The 26274-nt window shown below is 32.1% G+C and overlaps 1 protein-coding gene across 2 annotated transcripts in view; it reads left to right on the top strand.

Moving 5' to 3' along the window:
- The window catches only part of FER (FER tyrosine kinase), a 244817-nt gene that overhangs the window by 200491 nt on the left and 18052 nt on the right, over nt 1–26274 (top strand). The gene's annotated exons all lie outside the window — the stretch shown is intronic.

The raw sequence follows: 26274 nt of genomic DNA, 5'->3' as shown, positions 1-26274 counted from the left end.
TTCTTTAAAGTGCCATCTTTAAAATGCCATCTTTAAAAATTTTGTTGTCCTTAGCTTAACTTATCATCCTTAGGTCTTTTTGATCTTCAGCACTCTTGACAAATTTTATAATATAATGCCATGCTTTTATATTTATCCTCCACCTAACCTTGTTTTTAGCCTTCCATACTTGCCATTTAAAAATCCAAAAAAGGTTGTTAAGTTCCATGTTAATCTACATTCTTTAAGAACCCTTACTGTTATTCTTCTCATTGGAATTGTTTTTCTGTGTCTTCATAATCTTTCTTGAGTACCTCCTATCTTAGATCTGACTTCCTTATGAAATTCTTCCTCACTCATTTTGAAGTACATTTTCAGTGCCCTTTTAAGGAATGAAATTCATTTTAATGGAAAAATTTACTTAAATGGAATAACTAATTCATTCTTCTGATATGCCAGATAAATTAAGATTTATTATACATAGTTCCCACTGCATATAGTTAGCCATTTCAAAAATTCTTTTTGATACTTGTGATCATCAAAATTTAAGTGGAAATATAATTAATATAAAAATAACTTTGGAAATGTAGAATAGATGTCCATGCAAGGGATTTATTTTAATTTTAGCCTTGAGGGGTAGGATGTACTGTGGGGGGCTTAAGGAATAATATATTATCCAGCTAGAAAATTCACAAGTATTAGTAACTTTTGTATTTAATATTTAACAACTAGTTATTGTCTATCAGAATGCAGAAGTCTGAGGGAATGAAATGATACAGATAAATAGGTATTATTGCTTTGTAGACACAATGAGGAAGGTCCAGAGTATAGGACTATTCTTACCCAGAACCCTATGTAATGTTACCCTCTGGCAGCCAAAAGAGTGAGGTTAGTTAAAAACACTGAAGGAACATCGGGGAAAATGTTACCTATTAATATCAGTCCATTGCTATGTAATTGTCATGGTTACTCCATGCAAAATAAATGTGCTAGAATCTCAGATCGTAACATAAAAATATAATTCTAGCACCAGAATCTTGTATGGGAAATACAGGTCCATAGAAATTAAAATTAAGAAAGCAAAACATAAATTGATAGCTCATAGAAATTAAAGGAGAAAAGAATTGTGGAAGTTAATTATATTAAAGGTTAGTTGGTCAGCTGTTTTTCTACAATAAAGTAGAAAAACACGGATTTTCCTGATCTAACATACTCACAAGGTATGGTTGCTGCAAACATCTGAAAGCTTAGCATTCTCATCTATAAAAAGGAGACATTAATGCTTATCTCACACCCTGAGTCTGAGAAAAATGCTTTGCAAATCCTGAAGTGTAATATATGTATGAATCATTGCTCCTCTGTTGGCATAGTGGCAAGAGCATTGTCAGAAAGAAATGAGTTCAAATCCAGAGCCATTTATTGGCTGAGTGACCCAGGGCAAACCATTTACTCTCTGCCTCAGTTTCCTCAGTGTTACAGGAACCTGCTAGTGGCTGCTGGGGATCTAATTCTGACCAGCAGAAGAGATCTCTTCATGTGAGAGGATGATAAGTTTATAAGGAGACTGAGAGGCAGGTGCGGTCTCTGACCACTCTCCTCTTCCCACTTGCCTCTGATTTGTTTCATTCCCAATTCACAAGCAACATCTGGGTCAGTAAAGAATGCTTTGCAATTCCTTCAAGTGCATTATGATTCACACTGTGGGGGCTTTCGGAGAACCAATCCACCCTTAATGCTACAGTCCCCTTTAACCTTTTACAGGTTTTCTGGGTATTGCACTTAGGCATGGTCCTCAACACCTCAGCTGTAAAATAAAGATCATACTGGCACCCATCTCCTGAGGTGAGAATAAAATGTTGTTCATAAAGCATTTTGCAAACTTTAAAGTGTAATGTGAATGCTAATTATTATTGTTTTTATCATTAATACCACTAACCAGAGGATTTAATTCATTGAATTAATGGATTGAGAGTAAAGTCTTGTTTCCAAATTTCTAAATTAGTCTTTGTTCTACATTTTTCTACAATAATAATATATACAAGTGCTGTAAATATTCTTTGATATTTATAAGAATCCTTTGAGATAGAGATGGTACAGGTGTCTTTACCCACACTTTACCAATGAGAAAAGAAATTCAAAGAAATAAAATGCATTACTGAAAGTCTTTCACACAAGTAATACATGTCAGAGCTAGGATTTCTATCTTCAATTGTAATTATTAAAAAGAATTCACTTTGTGGGGCTTTCTTTTTAATCAGTGCCATATTATCTAGAAAGGCAGAAGAAGAGAAGATCCATTAAAATATAGAAGCTTTACAATAAGATTCTCAATATATGAATTTTTTAAAAATTGTATAACTCTTTTTCTTTAGTGTAGTATATCAATGTCATTAATTAAAGTTTGCATTAAGAAAACACATACCCTTCACCTTACACATACTCTATCACCAATGATAGAGTAATATGATGATAAAATCTACTTGCCAAAGTCAAATTAGCCAAGCTTTCACAGTAATTTTCCCTTTATGTACTTTCCATCTTAGGGCCACAGGGCTACAGTATTATATAGTGCTATAATAAAATAGATAATAAAGCACAGAATTACTAATTACACCTATTGAAACTAGCCAGGATCTAGAAATACTATTTTTCAAAATCCATAAAATTGCATAGAAAACAATAATTTACATATTAAAAAAAAAAAAAAACATTGTTGTTCACACCCTCATCTACTAATATATTTAATTACTCCTCTAGGCATATTCACATTCCTATTTTGTTTCATCTTGACATTAGTTTCTCTACATATGTCCACAGATAAGTAAATTTATTGTGAAGCTATTAAAAATGAGGTTTTTATACAGATTTCATTGTATCATTTGTTGCATAACACAAACTCCCTCCTATTTGTATCATTTTAAATATTTGACCTTGAGAAAAAGCACATGACAAACTTTACTTCCTTTTTTGAATGAAAAGAAGACTAACTTTTCTTTAAAATTCATTACAAAATAGGCCAATGTTATTTGATTACATTTAAGTAATTTATAATGTAATTAGAATATCATTTTGTAGAATTATTTTTGTACAAGAAATAGCAATTCAGTTTTTAAAATCTTCTTTGAAAGAGTAAAAATAGTTTTAAAATAGTTTCACTGATCAGAAATCTGATAATTTGTTAAAAGATTATTTTTTGCTGTGAAATGTTTCTGACAGAAGTTTTAGATTTTTTCAAAGAAAATTTTATTTCTTACATGCTTTTTTCACATGTTTAATAAGGATCAGATTTAGGAACTAGAAAGTGGATTGAAGTTTTCACCCAAATTTAAAATTCATAATAAAAAGTATATTCACTCCAATTCAAAATTCAGAAGAAAAACTAAATTCAGAAGAAAAACTGATTTATGCTAGCCAGTGTGGTATATTGGATCACTTTTACTTCAGAGTTATCAATGGAAGAGGCTTACCATCATAAGAAATAAAACATTAGGAATCAGTAAAATTCAAAAACTGTGCCATATTAGAAACATAGTTTAACTGGTTCAAATCAAAAATAAAATAAATAAAAGATTTTTTTATTTTTATTTTTATTTTTTTTGCTGAGGCCTTTATGGTTGTGACTTTCCCAAGGTCACATAGCTTGAAAATGTTAAGTGTCTGAGGCCAAATTGGAACTCAGGTCCTCTTTACTTAAGGGCTGGTGTTCTATCTACTCCATCACCTAGCTGCCCTTAAAAGATTTTTCTGAGTTGTAAACTGCATTATTTTTTTTGCTAATGTTATAACTTCTTCTTATAAATTGCCTCATATTTTACTATATTTCCTCACTATGTGAATTATCTCACTATATTTTTCCTAATTAATGAATTGCCTCACTATATTTCACTACATGAGATTGTCAGATTTTTAGAAACAACTTATCTTCACAATGACAATTATAGTTAGCTATAATGCTATAAATTCTAAGAATTGATATTCTTCATGACTTCACTGTAATTTGGTATGTCCTAAGCTCAGTTAACACATTGAGATTTGGAAAGCAGTTGGATATAGGGCAAATGTATATAGGGCACAAGATTTTTCTAGCCCTATTTCTCGCATTATTAAATCATCAAAAAAAAATAAACTTTTACATTTATGTTCCCTCTAATAAAATTCCTTCTCTGATGTAAAATTTAATGTTACGCCTTTGATATGAGCTGTCAATTTTAATAGTATTTATGTATAGTGTTTGTTTTAAATATTATCTGTTATATTTTTTATCCAGACAAAAATTTCTTGACCCAATATATACTCTTTTGCCTTAGCTACCACAAAATTTATGTAGTGTTAATGCACAGATGTATTTTGCTTCTGGTGATTTCTGTCCTATTTATATTTTACTTTGCACTGAAAATTTACCACAACCTTTTGGAAGCAGACTGGGTAAAAATCTAAAATAAGTAGGTCCTACTTATGACTAAAACAAACACTCCCCAAGGATCTTAATTTTAATTAATTTGACAAATTCCTTCAGACCTTTTACATGTTTTACAAATAGAGTAAAATAAAATGTTTTGAATTTCTAATATCAGTATCTTATTTCCTGTTGTATAATTCATTTTTAATAGATATGTTTTTGCATATTATACTTGTGAACAAAGCTTTCCATTTTAGTGTTGATAACAGTTTTGGGACTCAGAAAAGACATTTATATTAAATAGCTATAAACAATGATTATACATTTCATATACTTTGGATTGTAAAAGAAATATACAAGCACTTGTTTATTGTATCACTTGTACGTTCCAAACAGTTTCCTTTTTGTGAAAGTAGTATTAAGAGTACCATGGACCAGAGCAGAGCACAAGATCACAGATGAAGGCCTGGGAGGGTCTTGAGAAATTATTCTTGTCAAATCCTTTCATTTAACAAAGGAAAAAAACTGAGGCCCAAGTTAAATGACTTGTTCAAGGTCATGTAGATAGTAAAGGACTGAACCTAGATTCAATCCAGTGCCCAAGTCAGAAGATTCAGAAGATAATTTAATGAAAAAAAATTTTTTTAAAGCCAAAGTACACTGGCATACTTCTAGTCACAACTGCCTTGGTTTTCTTATCTACATAATAAATATGTATCTTCCAGTATTCCTTTTTCTAGCAGCTGTGATTCAGTGCTATAAATAAGGATGGCATCATGTAGAGGAAGGAGCTCCAAAACTGGAGTCAAAAGGCCTAAGTTTGCGAACAATACTGTCACCTAATTGTTAGAATTTAGTCAAATCACTTAACATCTCTGAGCTTTCATTTCCTCATTTTAAAAATGAGTGTTTACAATACCTATCTCACAGCATTGTTTTCTGGGGTGTAGAATAAGAATGTGAAAGAATTCTGTAATTAAGGAGTATATTAAGTGTAAATTAATAGAAAAAAAAATTAGCTTATTCCTTTTGTTCTGCTTATCCCAGATATATTATAATCATCTACTTAAAAAAAAAAAAAACTTTCAAAGGATTAACTCATTATGTACAGGAATGATGGAATGACTATTTGTTAGTTGATTGATAGAATACAGAAAGCTGAATTCTGTATTCTTAAAAATTCATTTTGTAATTTATATGGTCCCAGAGGGCAGAAGTTGGCCCAAGTGGCTAAAAGTGTCATAGAGACAGATTTAATCTCAGAAAGAATTTCCTAATGATTAGACATGTCTACTACTAAAAAAAATTCAAGCCATATCTATATAACAATATTTGTTATAGGATATGATAGAGAAAAGATTTATGTTTACATTATTAATGTTGGACTGGATTTTAACATACTAGATACCATGCTAGCTGACTTCTGAAGAATTCCAGAATTTTATTTTTCTATTGCATTCTTTGGAGTATGAATTGTAACAACTAATATTGATTAGTTAACAAAAATAAGCAAAATTACTTTCTGTTTACTTTTTGCAAGTTTTGTATTTGCTGATCTAGGTACAAGTTGTTTTCTCCCAGTAAAATGTAAGCTTCTTAAAAAGGGGTACTAGGATTACCTAATGTTACCCTTTTTATTTCTGTTATCTGACACAGTGCAGGTACTGGTAAGAGCTTAATAAATGCTTATTAAATGGAATTCAGTTTGTCCAAATCAGTGTTATTATTATTCACAGTAGTAAATTTGGACATGTCATATCCCTCTAGTAAAATGGAATCTTCTTAACAGATATTTTGTTTCTCAACTTTATACCCACAATATTTTGGACTTCTTTGCTGCTTATATGTTTAATGAATGTTTGTTAACTTGAATCAAATTGAATTTAATTGAGAGGGTATGTACTTAATTTAACAAATATTGGACAGGACTAGAACTTTTTTGGGGGAATTCTTATATATTATTAAGCATCCAAGTAGTTGGCCATAAAGAAAATGAAAAAAAGGAAGAGTTTGAAAAAAGAACCAAAAAAATCTAAATAAGACAAATGATCATTAACTACTAAATAATTAATTCATTTTCACTAGACGTATACACATCACATCCATTTATATGTGCTATCCAGCAGCCAGGAACATCAAAGTATATTATGATTAGTGTTTAAATTAGTTGGAATTCACATTACTTATTGTAATGGAGCTGGGGGTATCCTTTTAGTTTCTGAAACCATTCAGGAGCCTTGAATATCTCATTTTTCAATTAACAGAAATTTTATACATGGTTAGATTGAATCTATTCTTTATTAAACTTCTAAGAGATATTGGTTACACCTTAAAATTTGTTGGCAGTTCGATGTTAAGTAGACTTCCTTCGCGATGCTTTCTTTGAAAACACTTTGAAAAGTAGGTTACTGTTATGATCAGCGATAAAGGCTAAAATTTTTGGTGTTCTATATTTCATTTTCTTTGATCCCTATAACTTTAATAAATCATTCATCTTGTTGGCATTCCCTGTTGTAATGTATATTTTATTTAATTTTTGTTTTATTTAATTACTAACAAAGAGTTTTGAATTTATTTTTCTGATGTTAAGCATTTCAAGCATTTCCCTATCAACTCAGCCTCTGAGTTACAGTGCTGTTAACTTTGATAGATTTCCTATTATGAGAACAAATTCTCAGAGAAAGTTTATTTTTGTGGTTTTTCCTATTTGTACAATTTCTTAATTCTTGTTTACATTTTATTTAACTTCGCCTACCACAACTCTACTGATGTACTTATATAGTTGCATTTTCATTTTGGACATGTGGGAACATAGATACCCAGTTGTTCAGAGCACCTAAAAGCAATTTGTAAAATTGTTATATGATTTACCACTTCTTTATTCTTTTGCCTTTATTTTACAAAAGCAATGAAGCCATTTTCCTCATATATAAAATAAAACCTCTTTCTTAGAGAATCCTGTATTTCTTAGCATAATAGAAATAACATTGAGCTTAAAATCAGAAAACATAGCCTGTTCAATACTTATAGAACTTTTGACACCTTTAATTTCCTATAAAATAAAGGAGCTCAGTTCAAAATAGTAAGTGTCTACTAGGCACTAGACTTAATATTTGTGCTAGGTATTTGATTTGATCTTTGAGGTACTCAGATTTTATGATATTGTGAATTCAGAATTCATTCTACAATCCTTTATTAAATACTGTCTGTACAGAAATTCAAATTCAGATTGACCTGAAATTTGCTTTTGTGCCAATTATGGAAAAAATATATAGCTAAGCAAATTAATGGAGGCATCTACGTAACTAGGGGAATAGAGCTCTGGGCCTAGAGTCAGGAAGACTTAAATTCAAATCCAGTCTTAGATATTAGCTGTGTCACCCTGGGCAAGTCACTTCATCTCTATTTATTTTAATCTACTGGAGAAGGAAATGGAAAATCACTCCAGTATCTTTGCCAAGAAAACTCCATGGATAGTATTGATATGCTATGGTTCATGGCGTTAGGAAGAGTTGGAGATGACTGAATAACAAAATAATCACAAAGCAAATTACTGGGGTAAATACAGTCATTAAAAAAATATTTAGCCTATCTAAACACACAGATTATTTTTGAGAAAAATAATTGTAATTAAATCTAGATTTGCAAAATCACAACTGAAAAGAACCTTGGAGATCGTTTAGTCGAAGTCTCTCATTTAACTGATAAGGAAACTAAGACCTAGGACTTAGGTGACTTGCTCAGGATCAAAGAAGTAGGAATGGAATCTAAATCTTATGACTGATGAGTTTTCTTTCCACTATACCAGATTTTTCTCTTAATACTTAAGTAGCATCATTTCCATACAAATTATTAGAGCCTGTTGTTTAAAATAGGTCGCCTTCTTGAGTATATTTTGTTATTAATTAATTAAAATTATTGAATTTTAAAGTAATAAAATTGTTTCTCTTAATTTCCTTAATTTATGTTTTTCAATATTATTCACATTAGGAAATATTGTAATACAACCACAACCAATTTGTAAATGCTAAAGGGAGCAAACTTTAGTAAGAGTAATTGAAATATATCCTTTTAGAGTTCTGTTAAATCATTTTCCCATGTCAAGCAGCCAGGAGGTAGGTATTTCTGGAGCATTTTGAATTGGAGAAAAGATAATAGCTGCCTACCCAAACCTAACCATATTATATGCTTAATACAGAAAAGGCTTTCGACTGACTGGGGTAAAAGTAAGTTCTTACTGGTAGAAGGAAGCTTTGAGCCAAATTAGTACAAAGTTGGCCTGAGAATGCATTAAAACCTAGTTTCTTAAACTGTGATTTGTGACCCTGAATGAGATCTCATAACTGAATGCAGGAATTTCAAAATTATGATTTATTATCAATAAATGTTTGATTTATATACCCATATGCTCAGAATCATGTAAAAATTCTTCAGGCAAAAAAGAATTGCAAGTATAAAAAGTTTAAGAATCCCTGTACTAGACCCAGGAGAGACCTTGGGTCTTTCCAGGCAATGGATCAGGGAGATAAAAAGATTCATTCAGAAATTATGTGGGCCGGGTAGTGTGAAGGATATAAAGAAGTATAGTATATCTTCTTTTACTTGAAGTGTTTAAAAATGATACAAATACATGAAAAGTTTAGTACTTTGAGAGTTAAATAACTTTTAAAAAATTTTTGTTCATTTTACCAACATTTAACATGTACTATATGCTAGGTAAACAGGAGATACCACATAAACTTAGCATGCAATGAGATCATGTGTGATTAGTTGGTCTGTGCATCTCAGGTTTCTAGGTATGGTAGTGAAGGCACCAGTTATAGAAAAGAGAACTTATGAATAAGAAACATGGCTCATGACTAATAAAGTAATGATTTTGGTAATTGTGGATCCAAATTGCAAATACAGAATTAAAAGAATAGAATGTCATACCTGGTTCAAAATGTCACAACTCTGTATAAAAATAGATTTTTATGATGACAGTATGCAGTGCTAATAATCTATTGATTATATATCATTGAGCATGAAGTATTTTCTTAGAATGTACTATTGAGCTGATAATCAAATAGACTACTTCTGAAACTATAAGAATATTTGTTAGAGGTTGGAGAGGATGAAGAAAAGAGAAAAACTTAAAGAGTACTTGTATTCTCTCTTCCTCTTCTCTACTGTCCCTCCCATCCCTATTTCTGTTTTTCTGACACACCTGAAATATTTTTTACAATTTTATTTTTTCACTTATGTAAAGATAGTTTTCATCATTCATTTTTATAAGATTTTGAATTCCAAATTTTTTTCTTCTTTCCTTTATCTCTCTTTTCCTCAAGACAGCTAGCAAACTGGTATAGATTATATACATATGATCATTTTGAACATAATTCCATTTTATTCATGCTGTCAATTAAAAAATCAGAACAAAAGGAAAAAAACCACGAGAAAGAAAAGCTAACAACCAAAAAAGGTGAAAATCCTCATTCAGGCTCTATAGTTCTCTCTTTGGCTGCAGATGGCATTTTCCAGTCCTAGTCAATTGGAATTGTCTTGTATCACTGTATTGCTGAGAATAGCCAAGTCTTTCATAAACGGTCATCATCTAACCTTGCTGTTACTGTGTACAATGTTTTCTTGGTGATTCTCACTTCACTCAGCAAAAATTGGTCTAAGCTTTTTAGCCTGAACATTTATAGAATAATAATATTACATTCATATACCCTAATTTGTTAAATCATTCTCCAACTGATGGGCGTCCACTTATTTTCCAATTCCTTGCCAGCACAAAAAGAGCTGCTACAAACATTTTTGCACATATCCGTCTTTTCCCCTCTTTTGTGATCTTTTTTGGGATACAGACCTAGGAGTGACACTGCTGGAGAAAAGGTATGCACGTTTTATAGCCCTTTGAGCATAGTTACAAATTATTCTCCAAAATGGCTACATCAGTTCACACTTCCACCAATAAGGCATGAGTCTCCCAGTTTTCCCACATCTCCTCCCACATTTATTATTTTATTTTCCTATCTTAGCTGTGGATGGGGCACCTCAGAGTTGTTTTAGTTTGCATTTCTCTAATCAATAATGATTTAGAGCATTTTATCATAGGACTATAGATGGCTTAACCTTATCTGAAAATTGTCTGATCATATCCTTTGCTTATTTATCAATTAGGGAATGACTTACATTCTTATAAATTTGACTGAGTTCTCTATGTATTTTAGAAACAAGGCCTTTATCAGAAACACTGGGTATAAAAATTGTTTCCCAGCTTTCTGTTTCCCTTATAATCTTAGCCACATTGATTTTTGTCTGTGCAAAAACCTTTTAATATAATTAATCATAATTGTCTATTTTGCACTTTATGATAGTCTCTATTTCTTGTTGGGTCATAATTTCCTCTCTTCTCCAAAGATCCGACAGGTAAATTATTTTTTGTCATTCAGTTCTTTTGGTTTTTAATTGATACAATGTAAAATAAGGCATTGCATTCTAAAATTAAAGTTATCTCATAGAACTGTTCAGTGCTTTTTGAGACTCAGTTCAATTTTAAGCTCAATTCATGGGAATTGTTTTTCCTTCCAAATTACAAAGGGAAAAACAGTGAAGAATTATAAATGACAGAATCCGGAAATCATTAGCTGTATTATCTATCAGTTTTTTTTTTGTTTGTTTGTTTGTTTGTTTGTTGCTAAATTCAAAATAGTTTAGTGTTTGTGGCTTAATAACTTTTTGGTGAATTACTGTATACTTTTGTAAATTATAAAATTAGAATGGAAAATGCCATTATGGTCCCAAGCTCAACTTTGTGTAGCTGTTGCTAAACTATGTTGTAAAGTTTTTTCTCTCTTTCATCATTAACACCTTTCAAAGAAATTACTAAATATCTCAGAAATCTTCCCTTATTCTTTTTTGGGTGATTATTACCATTTTTTAAATAAGTTCTATATATCATTGACTAACTTTGAAGTTCTTAAGATCTGTAGAGTAGATACTTCATAGAGATAGAGGTCACCAGAGTAACAGAACAGCAGTTAAAGATCTATCTCTGGTAGATTCGAGTTATCAGGACTACCATGTTGGCAGTCTTTGAGCTACATCTTTGAGAACAGAAAATTGTATTATTATTTTAAAATTATTGAAAATTTTCCTCTCTCTAAATTCTTCATGCCATATAGCCAAACTTAAACCTCTGTTTCATATGTTTTCTCTTGAATTTGACTAGTTTGACAGGGGAAAGGAAATATGATACATTCCTTCAGTCTTTCCCATTCTCTAACCATAAAGATCTTTTTCTAAAGTTGTCTCTTCAAGATGAATTAAAAGGTGCAGAAGTTTTGTCATAAATACAGAATGATCTACTATTGAATTTTGTGATCTTTTGTGTATATTTCACATACCCTTGAAATAGGATAGTTTTTTTCTTATTTGTGAGTTAATTCCTTAAATTGTATTATGAATACTTATTGTTGGAAAGAACTCCATGTCTATTTGTAATATCTTTCAAAGATACACATGTACACATATAAACATATGCACACATAAATGAGTCCTACAGCTTTTGCATTCAGGTGTATATAATTTTTTCTTTTTTATAAATCATACCATTTCATCAGGGCACATTTCTTTAGTAAAGCCTCTCTTAATAAATCTAGCCAATATCTTTCTTACCTCTTTTTGACTGCCTATAACAATTATTTACTGTCCCAGACCTTGTAATTCTTGATTATAATCAAATTTGCAATAATTTTGATTGTTCTCTGTTTAACCGAAGTCTTGTACCCTCCAAAGTATTAAAGTTCTTTCAGTTCAAGAACTGTGTATGTGTTTTATATTTGTATGTTTTAGAGATAGACAGAAAATATTTTGTTTTATCCATTTAAAATGGCAATCTTTCTAAAGTAAATCATACAGTTCCCTGCCTCTCTTCAGGGAAGGATATATTTTAAGACCTTTTATATATTTTATTACAGTTGCATATATAATAAAAATTTGTATTCCTGAAGGGCTTAATTATGTGTGATTATCATTATACTGTATAGAATATTGTCTTCTGAGCTTGTTGAAGTTTTCCCCTAGCCTAACTGCCTTATAATTCCTGTTCATTTTGGTTCTTATGTTTGCTGTTTACAATATTACAATTTTTACCTTCTTTTCAATTAAGCTTTTATCTACCTCTACTCAGGGCTCTGCCTTCTTCTAATAGCTGTGCTCTCCACCTTCCAATTGAATTGGACCATTCATTTTATTTGCTACTTCCTGAGAAAATGACAGTGTTCTATAATCCTTATGCTATTTCCCATTCTATATTATCTATTATCTAGGATATCTACAGGTAGTAGCCCTAACATTTGACACCTAAGAGGAAAAGATCAAGATTTTTATTCACTATACCATTTTTCTAAATTTCTTACAAAAAAAGATACAAAATCTTGAGTCAAAGGATCCAATTTTGAATTTGGTTCTGATACTTTTCTCCTCTGTTTCCTTGGACAAGTTACACCAAACTTCACCTCAGTTTCTTTATCTTTAAATAAAGATTTAAATTAAAAAAAATCTTTCAAGGAAAGGTTTTGTAGACGCTTACTTACTTGTATGACCTCTATTTATTTGGTTTTAAATAAAGTGATTCAAATCAACAATAATGACAAAGTATCATTTTCCATCAGATTTAATTGTATAAATTTTGAAATGTCTTCTATATGCAAGTTTAAATGCAGAAGCAAAAAAGATGTTAAACAGCACTATTGATGCAAGTTTAATAAGCAAATGAAATAAAATCAGATTTTGTTATTTTCATCAAAACTCCCTTCTTCCTTAAATTTCATGGGAAATAGTTTTAAATCTAGTTCCCACATAGTTAATGCTACTTCTCACAATTCCAGATATAATTTCATTTAGATGTCATAATAGCAGTACCTTTTATTACACTCTGTAGGATTTTGTTATACTTTTGGGGTTTAAAAATGCTATAAACAGAAAAATTATCATTTCACAGTGAATCTTTGTATTTGAGAATTGAATCTTCTGTCCATCTCTGTTCTTTTTATCAGGAATGCTTGAAAGTCTTCTATTTCATTGAATGTCTATAAGATTATACTCAGTTTCACTGGGCAGGTGATCCTTGGTTATAATCCTGTCATCTCCTTTGCCTTCTAGGATATCAAATTCCAAGTCCCAGAGTTCTTTAATATAGAAAGCTGCTAAATCCTGTGTAATTCTGAGTATAGCTCTATGATATTTGAAATATTTCTTTCTGGTTGCTTTGCAGTATTTTTTCTTTGACAAGGAAGTTCTGGAACTTGGCTCTAATGTTCCTGTGAATTGTGTGTGTGTGTGTGTGTGTGTGTGTGTGTGTGTGTGTGTGTGTGTGTGTGTGTGTTTGATCTCTTTGAGGAGGTGATTGTTGGCCTCTTTTAGTTTTGAGTTTATACTTTGGTTCTAAAATAGCAAGGCAGCTTTCCTTGATAATTTCTTGAAATATATGTAAGCTCTTTTTTTTTTTTTTTTAACTTTTTTGATCATGGCTTTAAATAGTCTGGTAATTTTTAAGTTATTTCTCTTCAGTCTGTGTTCCAGGTCAGTTATTTTTCCAATGAAATATTTCACATTTTCTTCTATTTTTTTTTCATTCTTTTGATTTTGTTTTACTATTTCTTGATATCTTATGGAGTAATTAGCTTTCACTTATTGATTTCTATTTCTGAGGAATTATTTTCTTCAGTGAGCTTTTGTGTCTCCTTTTCCATTTGGCCAGTTCTATTTTTTAGGAAGTTGTTTCTTTCAGTGGATTTTGATATATCTTTTCCCATTTTTTTTTCCTTTACCAAGCTATTGTCTCTCTCTCTCTCTCTCTCTCTCTCTCTCTCTCTCTCTCTTTTTTTTTTTTTAAATGATTTTCTCATATAACTCACCTTCTTTGCACGGTTTTTCTTCTACTTATTTTTAATGTCCTTTTTTGAGCTCTTCCAAAAGTTCTTTTTTGGGCCCGAGCCCAATTTACACTTATCTTTGAGACTTTGCATGTTGATGTTTTGACATTATTGTCCTATTCTGTGTTTGTGTTTTGATCTTCCCTTTTACCATCAAAATATTCTGTGGTCAGGTAAAGTTCTTTTTCTTTCTTTTTGCTCATTTTTCAACTTTATTTTGTGACTTTTATGTTAAAGTTGGGCTTTGCTCCTGAATTGGAGGGGACACTGTTGCAAGCTTCCTACATGGGGTTTTAAGAACTTTCCACTGGTTTAGGTTGGAGCCTTGCCACTGATGTGCATTGAGGGCTAGGTAACCTCACTGTTGGACTGCTCTGAGAGCTGTGGACCTAGCTGCTAGGCTGTACCTGGGAAAAGGGATCTCTTGCCTCTTTGGTCCTTGCTGGGAGCCAGAGGCCACGGGGCCTCCCTACTGGATTGCCCTAATGGCTTTAAAGCTTCATCTCTAATCTATAGGAGGAGCCAAAAGCTATAAGACTGTGCTCCTGGATCACATTGGGAATTAGGATCCACAAGGTCTTGCTGGTGAACTGTGCTGGAGGCCACACGCTCACTGGTGACCTGTCCTAAGGATTAGGGCCTAACTGCTGATTTGCTGGAGTATAGCCTGTTTCTGGCTTGCCTAGACTAGACTGCATTCCTCTTTTATCTTCTTGAGACACTGTCTTGGACTGGAAAATTGTTTTACCCCATCCTAGTTTTGGTTCTGCCACTCCAACGTTCATTTTAAGGAATTATTTTATAATTTGGCGAGATGAATTTGGGAGAATTCATGCAAGCTTTTTGCCTTACTCTGCCATCTTGGCCTCCCTCACAAATTCTTCCACACAGATCTTTGAATTACTCTTGTTTTAGTAGCCATGAATTTGGAAACTAGAAGCTTCACTGAGAAACCAGAAGTTCGTATGTATGTGCATACATGTATGTATATATGTATATGTATGAGTATGCAAACTCAAATATGTAAAACCTAGATCTTATATAGATAACATAAAAATTACTGACTTTACAACAATGCATAATGATCAATTTAGAGACTTATGTTTGAAAAGCTTTTAAAAAACAATGCATGTACATAGCCAGCCACTAACCTTTATTTTGTAAAATTGAAAAGAGAAAAATAGGTATACATATAAAATTATTCTTAATATAATGCCATAGAAATCAAGTCTTATAAAACATAATCTTGAATTATTAAAAGTGGGCAAAAGATAGAGTAAGTTTTCCACTTATAGCAGTGAAATAAATCGAGACAAAAAAGAAATTGAATTCCAGAACTTTGTTTCACAATAAAAATGAATTATATTAATATGAGCCCATATTTGAAACGTGTTTTTTTTGATGTAGATTTAGTATATGGAAAGAAATCATTGGAACAAAGGAAAATCATTATTAAGTCACCTGGGATATCATGTCACATATACGTACAGGAAGGAAACTACATTAGAAATTGAAATGAGAATAACTAAAATTTCCCAAAATATGAGAAACATAGGAAAAAATATGATTTATCAGTCACTATACCTTATCTTCCTGCAAATACTTAAAAGTATTTTATATTATCTAAATATTGATGAAACTACAGTTATAGGACAAAGTAAGTAATTATTTGATCACATATAGAGAACCAAACAAATGGTGGAAGATTTCCAACTCATATTCAGGCCTCAGAATATTTGAGTGCGCAAAGTCTGAACAAGTTGAATAGTAGCTGCATAATGTCATGAGTTTTAATTCTAAACATATGAGGAAGAAGACTGCACTGGTTTGTACATGCTGTTTGTAGTACCTATAGCATGGAGAAATTGACTCTAAAGGAACAGAGTGCCTGGGACACATTGAAGGTGCTAATTTGTAACAATAAATATTGATTGATTTGATTATCGTGAAAAGAATGTTGAAATTGTAGTCAGGAGCACTGATTTCAAATCCTGGTTTAGCCTCTATTAGTTGTTTTAACCTAAGGCAAATCACCTATCCTTACTAAGCCTAACTCTTCTAATCTATAAAAAGAAGATAAAGCTCTCCCTGCAACCCAGTGGCCTAGCCTCCTTTCTAGTTCCTTTGCACAGGACAACATATTCTGACTCCCAGCATTTTCATTGATTGTTCTTTATTCCTAAAACTCTTTCCCTCTTCATTTCTGCCTCCTGGCTTCTCTGATTTTTTTTTTTTTAACCCAGCTTAAATCTCATTTTAAAAATGCCCTTCCCAGTTATAATTTAATTATAATTATATAATGTATATAATAATATATAATTATAAAATTAAGTTAACATTAGTACCTCTCTCTATTGATTAGCTCCAGATTTTCCTGTATGTGTCTTGTTTACATGTAATTGTTTGCATGTTGTCCTCTCTATTATTCTGTGAGGTCCTCAGACCAGGAACTGATTTTTGCTTTTCTTTGTATCTTCAGTACTTGGCACAGTGCTTGGCACATAGTTGGCACTTACTAATGTTTATTGATTAGCTGACCTGCTTCATTGGGTTATCCTGATGAAAATGCTGTATGAACCTTAAAGTATTATATACATGTGTGTTATTAATCAAATGGTTTTGGTTGGAATGATTGTCCTTTGCAGCAGTGGAGAACATACTACAATTCATTTCTCTATTGCTTCCAAGAAAACATATATCCACTATAGTCTTGTAGGAGAAAAGGACTTTTAAAAGAATGCATAACTCTGTCATCTCTAGACCATTCTGTGTTCTAGATATAAGCACACATCAACTGTATAGCTGAACATTTTGTACGTTATAAACATTTAAATAATCCTGAGGCTCATTATAAATGCACATATAAAATAAAGGGGAAAGAAAGAGGGGTCAAGAAAAGGAGGAGAGAAGGGGGAAAGGAGCAAGGAATTAAAAAGAGAGCAACCATAAGATTATACCTTTAGAATTAAAAGGGACTTTAGAAATCATCTGATCCAATTCTGATCTTATAGACAAGTAAACTAAAGTCAAGAAGGATTAAGTAATTTACCCAGACAGTAAGCATCATGATTAGGATTTGAACTCAGAACTTCTAACTACAAATCCATTGTTCTATCCACTGTACCACATAGGTAAACCATCATAAATAATGATTTAAAACGACATTGCCACATGTATTTATATTTGTAGCACTCCCTCACTTTTTACTCTCCCAATTCCTTTTCACATTGGCAGACTGGATTCCCAGAAGTCATCTAATTACTCATTTTCTTAGATTCTAGAGGAAATCCTGAGGAGCTGAAGTTTCTAATATTCTTTCTCATGCACTTCTCTTTCTCTATCTCTACTACCTCTGCTCCCCTTGGTAATGATTAACCAATTAACTAGTCTCCTTAATATCAGTCAACTAGGTGATATTAATTAGATTTTAAAAAGAATATTTTATGAAAAGCTATAAAAGGAATAGAAGTTACAGAAACATTCCTTCAGACTGGGACTTTAACTCTCCTATTTGCACACTGTCCTTGGGAAGAATGGGCACAAACTTTAATCACAAAAGTTTTGAAACATATACATAGGAAATATATCAGCTGAGGAATACTTTCTGACCCTGAGAATTATTTTTTTCCTTCATGGATTCTCCCCAAATTCATTTCTGTAGCCAGTAGATAATTCCTTCCCTTGCTCACATTTTGGCTGACACTTTGGTAGGTTCAAATGCTGCTGCTACTAAAAATTATGTTACTAACTCTAGTTGTGATACCTCTTATGACTTCTGGACCAAAGTTTAACAAAGTTTCAAAATCTTAAACTAGTCAGTTTTGTTCCTAAATACCTAGTCATCTATGATCTGAAAAAAAAAAAATACATGAGAAGAAAGAAATTGTGGTGTGGTATATAGTAGCCAATGGGATTAAAATAAGGCATCTGATTATACTGCTACTTCCTCCACCTGAAAATATACATTTCTTTCTTATGTGAAAGCTACTGAAGAAAAAAATGAGTTATCCTCTTGAACCTTTTGTATTTATATTCATTTCTGAATATAATTTGGTCTTTACCAAACCATTAGTCTTCTCAAATTTTTCTAGATTACTTTGTGTGGATCTCTCTTTTGTTCAGTGGGGAAAGCACCAGACTCGAGTCAGGAAAATTCTGGATTCAAATTGGATCATTGTGACCTTGAGCAAGTAACTGATGTACTCTGAGCTATAGTTTCTTCCTCTCCAAATTGAGGATACCAATGCTAGCAGCACCCACCTACTAAAGTAAATGAGGAAAATAACTGTAAATCTTAAAGCCTATAGAAATCTGAGCAGTTATTTTGTACTAGAAAGTAAGGACCCCTGAGGAAAGATTTTGATATTTATCTTTATAAATACATACTGCCTGGTATAGTGCATTCAGAATGTACTATTTAATAATAAATTTAACTTATTAATAAATATTGAATTTAATTGACTTTTAATGCCCTTTGCATCATTGCTTTGCATGTTTGTGGGGAAAGGTGGAAATGTTTTACTTAAAATTATAATAACTGACATTTATTTAGTCTGATAATTACAGAATATTAAGCTACTTGTATATTTTTATGTGTTTCATCCATAGGAGAGCATGTATTAGGATTAATTTTCAAAAATGAATAGATTAGAATTAGTGACAAATATGGTAAAAATTTTTTAATAAATTGTGTACTCATTTTTTCTGTCACTTAAAGAAAATATTTTTTTTCTTAAGTGAAGAATTTGGAACTATTCCAGTAGTTATAAATTATACTTTATATTGTCCCAGATTAAGGGGAAAAGTTGTTTACCTTGTTTTATTTTGTTTATTATTTTTATTTTTTAAGTAATAAGTTTTAAAAATTAATCTCTCTTCTACTAATCCCTTCCTCTATTGAGCAAATTTAAAAAAATAACCCCTTCAAAAAACTGATTCCTCAATTCATATCTATATATTCTGTCAAAACATGTTCTCATATTAGTCATGTCTGAACATATATGTCTCTGCATTTTCTACTTTCACATCTCTTGTCAAGAGATGAATGGCATGGTTTTTTTCATGGGGGCGGGGCTCATTACATAACTACATTGATCAGTTTTAAAGTCTTTAAAAGGTTTTTTAAATTATTCTTTCTCTAGAATGTTTTTATTTTTCAAAAGAAATCTTATGGGAACAGAGGTCTAGTACTGAAAGTAGCTTTGAAGAATAAAAAAAAGGAAATTAGGAAAGGAGATCAAGGAATGGATTAGTCCTTAGAGGAAAAAAAATAAGCATGTAAAAATATTTATAGTTCTTTTTGCAGTGGCAAAGGATTGGGAACTAAGGAAAAGCCCATCATTTAGGCACAGTATATTGTGCTATACATTATATCTTTGTGTGTGTGTGTGTGTGTGTGTGTGTGTGTGTGTGTGTTTGTGTATCAGAATACTCTTATACAATAGGAAATGACTTATGGGGAGGAAGGAAGAGTCAAGATTGATGAATGAGAGGAAGTGGTTTTGTCCCTAGCATATCTTTTCCTTATCAACCTAAAACTGCTGGAGTTAATTCCAATGAGGAAAGCCAAGAAAAAGTCACAGCGAGTCAATTTTCTAGTCCATGGCAGCTTAAGAAGACAGAGAAGTCTGTGGACACTGAGGTAGATGAGCCAGCCAGAAGTGCAGCTTGGCAGTCACAGCAGAGAGGACAGTAATTATTTCTGTACCCAAGGGTAGAAAAGGGGCCCAAGATAGAGCTATTAGGGCAGGAAACACTGAGGTAGTTTCTAGGAAAGAGATCCTAGGAGACCACTGAAATTCTAAGTCCCTAGAATATATTGTTCCTGTTAAGTTCTAAGCAAGGAATAAATTCCAGAAATGTAGAATATGAACCCAGGAGCAGAGCAGCAAAGAGTCAGTTCTAGCCTTTAATCCAGCAAAAGAGCTAGGAGTAGAATAATTGGACTGAGGATCAAGACCAAAGTTAAGTTAGCAATTCAGTTACTCTGATGTTGTACAGAACTGTGTGAAAAAAATTTGAAAAGAATGAACAGGTTGGTAAAAGAGGTATCAAATCTTATGGAAGAAAGTAAGTCCTTTAAATTGGAATTGGTCATTTAGAAACTAATTAGTTTATGAGATATCAAGAAATAACATTTTTTTCAAGAAGTCAAAAGATTGAAAAGTAGTGGAAAATGTGAAATATCTATTAAAATAGATCAGGGATAGACAATTTAAGAATTACTGGATTAAAAAGAAAAAGATTCAAGACAACAAATTTTTAAAAATTATAAAGGAAAACAAATCAGATATCTTAGAACCAGAGGGCAAAAGAAGTCATGGGCCACATCCTGAAAGAAACTACAAAATATAAGTTCCCAGTAATATTATAGTTAGAATCCAGAGCTCTTACATCAAGAAGAAAATACTACTACAGCCAGTAAGAAAGTATTGCAAAGCCACAGTCAATATCACACAAGCTTTAGCAACTACCACTATAAAAGAACAGAGGCCTTCGATTATGATATTCAAAAACCAAAAGTATCTTGGATTACAACCAAGAATAATGTACTCTACAAAACTGAGCACAATGCTATGGTGGCAGAAATGGATATTTAATGAAATAGGACTTTCAAACATTCCTACTAAAAAGATTAGAGCTCAGTGGGAAATTTGACCTTCAAACATAGGATTCAAGAAAAGTATAAAAAGGCAAATGCGAGTGAAAATCATAAGAGGCTAAAACTAAATGTTTACATTTTTATATGAGGATATATATACATGTAACTCTCAGAACTTTTATCATCACCAGGGATTTTAGAAACAGCCAAATTAGAGGGTTTGGCATAATTTTTATTATGTTTGGATGATCTCAGAAGAAGAATGGAAAATCTGAGGTAGAAGAAAGCAGTTGGAGAGGAAGAAATGAAGTGGAAGAATGGAAAAAATTATCTCACATACATAGAGAAGCGGACAAAGAAAGGCAATGGAATATTTATACAATGGACAAGAAAGAATTCATACAATAGAAGAAACAATGTCAGGGAGTGAGAAACACTTGAGCCTCACTGACATCTTAATTGTTTCAAGAAGAGAAGAATACACATACACATAAAATAAGGTGCAGAAATTCATCTCACCTCAGACAATAGTGGGAGTGAAAGAAAATGGAGAAAGAATGGAGGGGGAAAGAGAATAAGGAGAACGTTTTATTAAAAGACAATATACAATATTATAAATTCTAACAATTTTGTAAGACTTGGTATAATCTGATCAATGTAATAACCAACTATTCTGGAGAGCTAAATAATGAAACATGCTACCTACCTCCTGATAAAGAATTGAAAGATTCAGAATATAAAGTGAAACATATACTTTTTTTGGATATAGCCAATGTAAAATTTGTATTATTTGATTATACATGTTTATAATAGTTTTGTTTGTTTTTCCTTTTGTTCTCAATTGGAGAAAGCAATTTTTTTTTTTACTAATTTAAGAAAAACAATTTAAAATGAAGATAGCTTTAGAGTCAGAGCTTTATTATATCTTTTATATATGTATATGTATATGTATATATATAATCTTATATCATCAGAAAACACTTGACCTTTGAAATATGTAGGTACTTGAGAAAGGAAATAATTTTTTGTTGTTGAATCATCATCTGAGTATTTTGAGCTAAAAATATTTCATAATTTACTTTTCATGACTAATTTTTATTTGTTTCTCCATATGCCTCTGAGACTTGCTTTTTATTTATTACTCGATCAATATTTATTTAAAATTTAAACACAAGAACAGACTCACTAAGATTTAGTATCTCATTTAACAATATGTCCTACATGCCATAGTGTTATCTTACTGAGAAGAGTAGAACATCAACTGAATAGCATAAAATTCAATTATAGAGCACAAATGTAAACTTTACAGATTAAACACAATGGTTAAATGCATGAAAATATTAACAAAGTTTTTCCAATTAAATTTAGAACTGAGATGTGAGCTATTGCTATTTGCTTTGGTCTTAGAAATGCTGATATGTTTTTATGTTTTTATTCATTATTAAAAGAATTTCCTATTATATGTAAGATATTTATGTGACACAAATAAAGAAATTATTGATTTAGAGTAGGAGAATTTAAATTCAGATTCTCAATCGTTCACTTACTACCTCAGTTACCTTGGTCAAATCAGTTAATTTCTTTAGGGCTTGGTTTCTTCATTGTAAACTGAGAAGTTGATTTAGAAGGCTTCTGTAATCTCTAGCTACATGATCCTATGATTTTGACTCCTAATCTATTTATAGTATATGAAATTTAGTTGTCTAAATATTGACTTAATTATTTCTAAAAGTGAATTGATATCCTTAGAAATTAGACTTCATTTTATATATTACCGAATCACAGAATTTTAGCATTTGGAGAGACTTCAGTGGCATTTTGGTCCAACTTATACCTAAAATCTATACCTAAGTATACTCATCAAATAGTCATCCAGTCATTGCTACAAGATTTCCAATGGGAAGTAACCACTACCTCCTGAAACAGCAACCAATTGAATTTTTGAACTGTCTTAATTATTAGGAAGATTTTCCTGACATTAAGTCCTAATTTTCCTTTTTGAGACTTTAATCTATTTGTCTTGATTCTATTCTATGGAACCAAGAAGAACAATTCTAACCGCTCTTCCATTAATTTTCAGATAACTAAATATAGCTTTTATGTTTCCTTGCAACTCTTCCAGTTCTTTGGCTACTTCTGTCTCCTTCTCCACCTCAGTTTATCAGCACACAGGGGTGATCATAGCCTTACTTTCACCATTACTCTCAATTGTTGTATGTCCATGATTAATGACGAGAACTCTGATGTGCTTGATCATAGTATAACATTTCATTTCACCTTATGCCTTTTCCCCTTAAACCTATTCATTATACTTACTGACTAATTATTCCTTATCTTTTAGTATTTTCCCAAGTTATTAACCTTGTTTTGGCTATATTTTCCCCCCTTCCCACTCTCTACCTTAAAGTTAAATAGTTTAAATTTTCACTGTTCTCTGCTTTTGAATTCCTTCCCCAATCCCAATCCTGGGATACACCTACTATCTACTTTGCTTCCTACTGACTCTGTAGAGGGTCACAGTCAGTGAGAAAACTCTGGATAAGGTGTAAGAGCCTTCAGCCCAGAGGGAGCCTCCTAACAAAGTCTGGTTCACCTCCCCATTTCCCCAAAGGGCTCTCAGCCTTTCTGAGAAGTCAGGGGCGGTGACTACCTATGTTAAGATTGAAGCAGAGTGATACCATGTGGAAGAGTTACCAGGTGGCAAACTACGTACAATAGCAAGTTGTTTATGTGGTCCCCAGTGTTGTTTTGGGTTACATTATATAAAGGGGAAGGTCCTTGAAATAAACGAACTCCATTTCCCCACCATCCTCAGGAGTCCCACCTCATCATTTCTCCATTAGGAAGGTATATTTTAATCACCCCTGGATGGGAGCTCCAGATTGGGGTATGTTTTGTCACCCCAACTTGGGGGCTCTGGAAAAGAGGACACAACATGACTCAGTTGGAGAAAGTCCTGGAACTGTTTTTACTGGGTCCATTACACATTTATGTTATCTAATCTCATTTGGTCCATCTCTGAAGCTATACAGTTCTCCTGCTCATCCCTAATGGATTCTTTATCAAACTTCTCATGAGAATTGTTCCAAACCTTATCTTATCTCCTCAAAACTCCCATATGTTACTTCTACATTATTTATTCTTTGCAGGTGAGGACATTGTGTCACACTTTGCTAAAGAAATAGAGGCTATTATTGTTCATTAATTCCCTTCCCTCCTCTATATCTCAATTGATATTATCTTCTCCATTCTCTTCTTTATAATATGTCTAATGAAGTAATAAGTAATCCTAATTCTTACCAAGGTTGTTGTCTCTTATTTGTACCCTTAGTCCTTTTTTATCCTTTCTTCTCCAGCAAATTCCCCCAAATCATATTTTCTCTCTCTAACCTTTAAGCATTCCCTATCCAGTGAGTGATTCCTTTTCTATTGCCTATAGATATGTATACCATTCTTAATCCTATTGTCTCTTCAAGATATTGACTTATAAAATCTCTTTCTCTTTACAACCAAACTCCTAGAAAAAGCCATCTATATCTATTGCTTCTACTTTTTATTCTCTCAGAGCTCAACCTCTGGTCGTCCTGTTTCTAATCGTAACAATGGGTATGCCACAAGATTTTTTCCTGTATCTTTTTTTAAATTCTCTTTCTATATACTCTCATCTGATGATCTTATCTGCATCCCTTCCCTGAATATAAATCCCAGCTATATAGATATCTGTACACCTCAGCACTGTAGTCCTCCCTGCCTGGAATGTTTTCCTTTTTTATCTCCACCTGTAAGAACCCTAGGTTTTGTTTTTGTTTTTTTTTTTTAATTATAATTTAAGCACGACTTTCTACATGAAAGATTCTTGATTTCTACTTCTGCTAATACCTTCCCCAACATTTAACTTTGTATTATGGAATGTCTAAAAAATCTTAGTTCAATTTTAAGCTACAAAATATGTACTCCTTAAGCTACAAAAGTTTAAAACTGCTCAGAAACTTTTGGGACATGCATCTATATTTATAACCATTTATATTCATATAACCATGTTGGTTCTCTTAGTAGAGGGCAGCTAAGTGGTGTGAGGGATAGAATGCTAGGCCTGAAATTGGGAAGACCTGAGTTCAAATATGGCCTCAGACACTTACTAGCTATGTGACTCTGGGCAAGTTACTTGACCTTGGTTGGCTCAGTGCATCATTCATCAAATGAGCTAGAGAAAGAAATATCAAACCATTGCAGTATTTTTGCCAAGAAAATCTCAAATGAAGTGACAAAAAGTCGGACACAATCGAAAACTGGACAATTCTCCTAATAGAACACAAGCTCCTTGAAGGAAAGAACTCTCATTTTTGTCTTTATAGCTCAAATATCTAGCATAATTACTGGCAGAAGGAATCTGTAATAAATGCTTCTTGCTGATAAATTGTCACTCTTTGGATTTTCAATATCTCTTCTAAACTATGACACCCAGAAATGATTATAGTATTCCAATGTGATCTTTTAAAGACAAAATACAATCACACTGCCACCTTCTTATTCCTGGAAACTCTACCTTAATGTAGCCCGAGAATGCACCACTACTTTTGGTTGACATATTACACTGTTGTTTTATATTGTAATCATAGCCTACTAAAATCCTCAAATCTTTTAAACAAATTTCTTTCTAAATGGACAATCAAGAAAAACTGTCCTGTCAAGACATTATTTTTAGAATTGGAGAACTGCAGGACTCTAAAGAGAAGAGAATAGGTCCTCTCCTAAAAGAAGCTTTTTTTTCTTTTTGTCAATGCTGCTTGTAATATGATGCTTCATTATATCTCATTTAAAAAGCTTTCTTACAAAGTAGATATTTCTTTTACTCTTTTTCTTTGTGGGAGGTACTGAATTAGAAACATGGCAAATGATATATGAATGAAATCACAAAAAGAGTAAACACTATCTCTACCATCTAATCATTTCTGATTCACTGTATTTAACATATTGTTAAGTTACTCACAAAGGGAGAGGTACAACATTGCACATTTTAGGGCTAAAGAAAATAAGCACTACAGGGAATGTTGTAATTATAAGTTGAGATTCTTTGGGAATTTTTATAGCTTTGATTTTTTATCTTCCAAACTTTATCTATTGAATATTTGGTTTCCAATCACTTTGAAAAAAAAAATGAGGTTTGGTATTCAGATTACTTTATGCAGTGACCTCTCACATTTTCCTAGAAACATCCCACTCTATCAGTCTCTTAACTTTTTCTCGTAATAAAACAGTTTTTGATACCAACTTCATATACAACATTCATTTAGGTAAACTGGATACCTATCTTTTCTCTAGCAAATGGAAAACAAGCACTTCTCCTTATGCTCACAACACAGACATCTGTA

This window comes from Antechinus flavipes, chromosome 1, assembly GCF_016432865.1.
Source record: "Antechinus flavipes isolate AdamAnt ecotype Samford, QLD, Australia chromosome 1, AdamAnt_v2, whole genome shotgun sequence".
NCBI classification, from domain to species: Eukaryota; Metazoa; Chordata; class Mammalia; order Dasyuromorphia; family Dasyuridae; genus Antechinus; species Antechinus flavipes.
The sequence above is the reverse complement of the archived record's forward strand: the minus strand, read 5'-3'. Positions and strand labels throughout refer to the sequence as shown.